At 48.0% G+C, this 6278-nt stretch overlaps 1 non-coding gene across 1 annotated transcript; it reads left to right on the top strand.

The window, feature by feature from the left end:
• Positions 1-354: 354 nt before the first annotated feature.
• Trnat-agu (transfer RNA threonine (anticodon AGU)) lies at positions 355-427 on the top strand. Its single transcript has one exon. It is a non-coding gene; the product is annotated as a tRNA-Thr (tRNA).
• The last annotated feature ends 5851 nt before the right edge of the window (positions 428-6278 follow it).

The raw sequence follows: 6278 nt of genomic DNA, 5'->3' as shown, positions 1-6278 counted from the left end.
CAGAAAATAAGGGTGAAATAAGAGAGAAAATAAATCCTCCCCTTAGCTTTTCGATGTTTTCTTGACTGCCAACTCTTATTCCAGTGTTATTTTCAGGAGCCCCTCATTTCCTATTTTGATTCGCTATATGCATGGCGAGGGCCTCTGTTCTAGCAGTCTTGGAGCCATTGGAAGCTGAAGAGGGTTAAACGCTGGTGGACCACTCTTGACATGTCGTAGACACTCGAGGCAACACCCGGGGGTTAAAAAGAAGGCCCTCATCACTCCGAGTCGTCCGAGTGGCGCTGGCTACGTCCCACAAGAACAGAAAAAAAATTAATATAAAAACCCCACAAAGTGGATGGGAAAATCGCCCCGCCGGTAGCGTAGTGGTTATCGCACCAGACCAGTATTCTGAAGGTCGTGGGTTCAAATTCCACCTGGAGGGCTTTTTTCTCCTCTTTCTTTCTATCTTTCCTTCCAAATTCTTTGTCTGTTTCAATAAACTACCATATCGTCCCCCTTTGCTTTCCGAGGTTTTCTTGACTGCCAACTCTTATTTCTGTGGTATTTAAAACGAGCCCCTCATTTAATATTCTGCTTCGCTACATGCATAGGGAGGGCCTCTGTTCTGGCAGTCTTCATGCCAAATGAAGCTTAAGAGGGTTAAACGCTGTCGACTACACTCGACGTGTCGTAGACACTCGAGTCACGGCTAGGGGGTTAAAAAGAAGGTCCCCTTCACCCCGAGTAGCCCGAGTGGCGCTGGCTACCACCCCCAATCAAAGGAAACAAAAATACCTAAACATAAAAACCCCAGAAAGTGGAGGGGGAAATCGCCCCGCGTGTAGCATAATAGTTATCGCACAAGACCGGTATTCTGGAGGTCGTGGGTTCGGAACCGACCTGGCGGGCATTTTTTCATTACATTCTTTCTTTCCAAATTCTTGGTCTGTTTCAATGAACTACCACATCCTCCCGTTAGCTTTCCGAGGTTTTATTGAGTGCCTACTCTTATTTCTGTGTTATTTTCAACGAGCCCCTCATTTCCTATTCTGATTCACTTCATGCATAGCGAGGGCCTCTGTTCTGGCGGTCTTAGTGTCATAGGAAGCTTAAGAGGGTTGAACGCTGGTCGACCACTTTCGACATGTCGTAGACACTCTAGTCATGGCCCAGGAGTTAAAAGAAGGTCCCCTTCACCCCGGGTAGTCCGAGTGGCGCTGGCTATCACCCCCAAGCACAGGAAACAAAAATACCTAAACATAAAAACCAAAAAAAGTGGATTGGAAAATCGCCCCGCCTGTGGCATAGTGGTTATCGCACCAGACCGGTATTCTGGAAGTCATGGGATTGAATCCCACCTTGCAGGCATTTTATCTGCATTTTCTATCTTTCTATCCAAATTTTTTGTCTGTTTCAATGACCTACCACATCCTCCCCTTTGCTTTCCGAGATTTTCTTGGCTGCCAACTCTTATTCCTGTGTTATTTTCAACGAGCCCCTCAGTTCCTATTCTGATTCGCTACATACATAGCGAGGGCCACTGTTCTGGCAGCCTTGGTGCCATAGGAAGCTTAAGGGGGTTAAAAGCTGGTCAACTACTCTCGACATGTCGTAGACACTCGAGTCACAGCACGGGGATTAAAAAGCAGGTCCCCTTCACGCCGAGTTGTCCGAGTGGCGCTGGCTACCACCCTCAAGCACAGGAAACAAAAATACCTAAACATAAAAAACCCAGAAAGTGGAGGAGAAATCGCCCCGCCTGTAGCGTAGTGTTTTCACACAAGACCGGTATTCTGGAGGTCGTTGGTTCCGATCCCACCTGATGGGCATTATTTCTGAACTTTTTTTCTTTCTTTCCAAATTCTTAATCTGTTTCAATGATCTACCACATCCTCCCCTTTGCTTTCCGAGGTTTTCTCGACTGCCAACCCTTATTTCTGTGTTATTTTCAACGAGCCCCTCATTTCCTATTCTGATTCGCTACATGCATAGCGAGGGCCTCTGTTCTGGCAGTCTTGTTGCCAAAGGGAGCTTAAGAGGGTTCAAAGCTGGTCGACCACTCTGGACATGTCGTAGACACTCGAGTCACGACCCGGGGGTTAAAAAGAAGGTCCCCTTCACCCCGATTAGTCCGAATGGCGCTGGCTACCACCCCCAAGCACAGGAAACAAACATACCTAACATAAATACCCCAGAAAGTGAATGGGAAAATCGCCCCGCCGGTAGCGTAGTGGTTATCGCACCAGACCGGTATTCTGGAGGTCGTGGGTTCGGATCCCACCTGGCGGGCATTTTTTCTTCACTTTCTTTCTTTCTTTCCAAATTCTTAATCTGTTTCAATGATCTACCACATCCTCCCCTTTGCTTTCCGAGGTTTTCTCGACTGCCAACCCTTATTTCTGTGTTATTTTCAACGAGCCCCTCATTTCCTATTCTGATTCGCTACATGCATAGCGAGGGCCTCTGTTCTGGCAGTCTTGTTGCCAAAGGGAGCTTAAGAGGGTTCAAAGCTGGTCGACCACTCTGGACATGTCGTAGACACTCGAGTCACGACCCGGGGGTTAAAAAGAAGGTCCCCTTCACCCCGATTAGTCCGAATGGCGCTGGCTACCACCCCCAAGCATAGGAAACAAACATACCTAACATAAATACCCCAGAAAGTGAATGGGAAAATCGCCCCGCCGGTAGCGTAGTGGTTATCGCACCAGACCGGTATTCGGGAGGTCGTGGGTTCGGATCCCACCTGGCGGGCATTTTTTCTTCACTTTCTTTCTTTCTTTCCAAATTCTTAATCTGTTTCAATGATCTACCACATCCTCCCCTTTGCTTTCCGAGGTTTTCTCGACTGCCAACCCTTATTTCTGTGTTATTTTCAACGAGCCCCTCATTTCCTATTCTGATTCGCTATATATATATATATATATATACATATATATATATATATTCATATATATTGTCTGGAAACAAAAAACTCACACAGAGCGCGAAAAAATAAGGTACCTAGAGACAGAGTCACACTAGAAAGACATTAAATGTTTTAGGAAGGGAACTTCCTTTCTCTAGAGGTATTTGGAAATACAGAAAGAAAGTGAAGAAACAAATTCCCCGCATTTCCCCGAGGGGAAGAATGTGAAAGGGCGAATGCACGAGTTGAATTTGCGCGGTTCGGTAATGTTCGCGAAAGAGAGATCACACACACACACAACTACAAAGATAGAAAGATGCATTTATGCACAGACACCTGTTTGTGTTGTCGTTGTACTTGATTTCTAGAGCGGATCTCAGCTTTGAAATTTCGTGTCAGTACTCCTTCAGGCGGGTGCATTAGCCCTTCTCACGCCCGATTCCTGGCCAATCCCCCACGTGGGTATGTGCCATGTCAGCGGCCAGGCAGCGCGCGCCCATCTCCCCCCGTTGCCAAGGAAGACGAGGAGATTCCTGGCCAATCCCCCACGTGGGTATGTGATGCGGACATCGCCGGTGGACGCAGGTTCAGGGTCGCTTAAGAAGTGCATTGCACTTAAAATATCTGCCGGGTGGCATCCTAACCCACGACATCCTGAATACCAGAGGTATTGGGTTTTTCTACACAGAATTTTTCTTCGCTTTCTTTTTGTCTTTCGAAATTGTTTATCTGTTTCAAAAACCAACCACAACCTCCCCTTTGATGTCCTAGGTTTTCTTGACTGCCACCACTTATTTCTGTCTTGGTTAGACGAGCCCTCGATTTCCCATTCTAATTCGATACATGCAAGCGAGGGCCGCGGTTCTAGCAGTATTAGTTGCATAGGGAGCTTAAGAGGGTTCAACGCTGGTCGACCACTCTAGACATGTCTTAGGCACACTAGTGATGGCCCGGGGGTGTAAAGAAGGTCCCCTTCATCCCGAGTAGAACCAGTGGCGCTTGGTACCACCCCAAGTGCAGGAAACAAAAATACGTTAACAATATACACCAGAATGTGGAGGGGAAAATAGCCCCCCCGGAAGCGTTGTGGTCATCGCACCAGACCGGTATTCTGGAGGTCGTAGTTTCGGGTCCTCCCCGACGGGGCTTTCTCTATACTTTCCTTCTGTCTTTCCAAATTCTTCATCTCTTTCTAAGACCTGCCACATACTCCCCGTTGCTTTCCGAAGTTTTCTTGACGGCGAAACCCTGTTTCTGTCCGATTTCAATGAGCCCCTCATTTCCTATTCTAATTCGCCATTTTTATATATATATATATATATATATATATATATATATATATATATATATATATAAGAGAAGAAAAACTTCGAACAAGGTAAAAGCACGATTGTGGCCTACGTTTCAGCAAAGAGAACAAGCAAGTTCTCTTTGCTGAAACGTAGGCCGCAATCGTGCTTTTACCTTGTTCGAAGTTTTTCTTCTCTTGTGTTCTCCTCCATATATATATATATTTATATATATTTATATATATGTGTACATATGTGAGGACGTTGGGATTAAGCAGACGGGTGTGCCACTCGCAGAGGAAGATCACGAGGAATTTGACGCCATGGTGTTGAACATATAATTCAACACTGAATATATTGGGGACAGAACACGCACACAAGCGAAATAAAAAAATATTAACAAATTCGACATACTACAGTTTGGAAGAGAAGCGGGAAAATAAATAGACAACGCCATGCTCATGGCTCTGTCTCACAGTGATGGCGCTCAGTCACCATAGCGTCGACATACCCTTCCGCAGGGTTTTGGAAGACGGCAGGCTGGTCGCGGTTCCGCTGAGTCACGCGCCGCTGGCTCCGCTCGCTAGGCCTTGCGTCGAAACTGCGGCTCCCGGGGACGTCGCGACGATCCAACAGCGTCCCGAACGGCGACGTCGGTCTTCCGTGTCACAGGCCCCTGGACCTCCCCCGCTGGAGCGACCACGAACCTCGAACCTCGAAAGCCATTAACGCCTCGAACCGCCTTCCCGTCGTTTTTGTCCAGCTGCCCTGCGGAACCTCCGCCACTCGCTCCGCTTAACAGGCCATCCCTCCATAATGATGATCCTCCCCTCGCTGGCACACACCCTCTAAGGGAAATTGGCCCGGTCTCCATCTTCTTCCTCGTGAGGCACCTGCTCTGCGCCGTCCTCCGGGTTTTTCCCCACTCGTGGGACGCCAGTCACCACATTCACCCCCTGCTCGAGAGGTTTGTTTGGGGAAACAAAACTCGGCCCACAGAAATGTTCGCACATGGCGACACAGGGCACCGAAGGAACGTGCCGGAGTGAAGGTCCTTCGTAGTCCTTCCCAAAAAAACACGAAGTGTTCCAAAAATCATTCATAGGGAAAAAACTGTATCTACTCTGCGGAGATACGACTAAGGTAATCCGTTCCGACGTTTTCGCTACCCTTCACGTACTCAACTGTGAAATCATACTCCATCATTGTGAGGCTCCAGCGAAGGACGCGGCTGTAATGGGCCTCGCGGAGTGTATTTACGCTAAGGGCTGGTGGTCACTCTGTAGGATTAACTGCTCTCTCTATAAGTAGATGCAGAATGTTTTAATCACCCAGACCAATGCTAATGCCTCTTTCTCAACAGTGGAGTAGGAAGCTTACTGTGGCAAGAGTCGACGACTCGCGTAGGCGACTGGGTGAAGGACATTGCCATGTCGTTGCATGAGGACTGCGCCGACGCTTGTGGACAAAGCGTCCGGTCGATGTACGAAAGGTCTTGTGAAGTCCGGCGCTTTCAGTATGCGTTCTGACGACAAGAGCTTCTTCAGCGTGTCAAACGCTGCTTGTTAAGTGTCACCCCAATTAAGCCTGTTGGGCGCCCTTTTTTGCGTCAGATCGGCCAATGGATGGCATACTCGGGCGTAGTTTGGCACGAACTTGTGGTAATAGCCAGTAAGGCCGAGGAAGGACCGCACTTGTCGCTTGGTGGTGGGTCGTGCGGCATCTTGAACCTTTTGGAGGGCTTCCGTTTGCGGGCGGAAAAGTCCATTACCGACGATGTGCACAAGAACTTTGACAGAGGAGAACTCGCTATCACTTTCTTGGGAAAGATTGTCAATCCAGCTTCCTGCACACTCTTGAAAAACGCTGCAAGTGCTTCCAGGTGCTCCTACCGGGTCTCTGTTGCGATGAGTCTATCATTGAACCTGGAATGCCACAAACCACCTTGCGCATAAGGCGTGTTAAAACTGCAGGAGCGAGTTTGATGCCAAACGGCATAAATCAAAACTGATATATTCCAGGTTCGGACGCGAATGCGAAAAAAGCCTTCGATTCATGATGCATTGGTACTTGCCAGTACCCTTTAGTGAAGTAGAATT

The sequence above is a fragment of the Haemaphysalis longicornis genome, unplaced genomic scaffold, assembly GCF_048455015.1.
Source record: "Haemaphysalis longicornis isolate Haplotype H1 unplaced genomic scaffold, Haemaphysalis longicornis Haplotype H1 scaffold_6, whole genome shotgun sequence".
NCBI lineage: Eukaryota > Metazoa > Arthropoda > Arachnida > Ixodida > Ixodidae > Haemaphysalis > Haemaphysalis longicornis.
The sequence above is the reverse complement of the archived record's forward strand: the minus strand, read 5'-3'. Positions and strand labels throughout refer to the sequence as shown.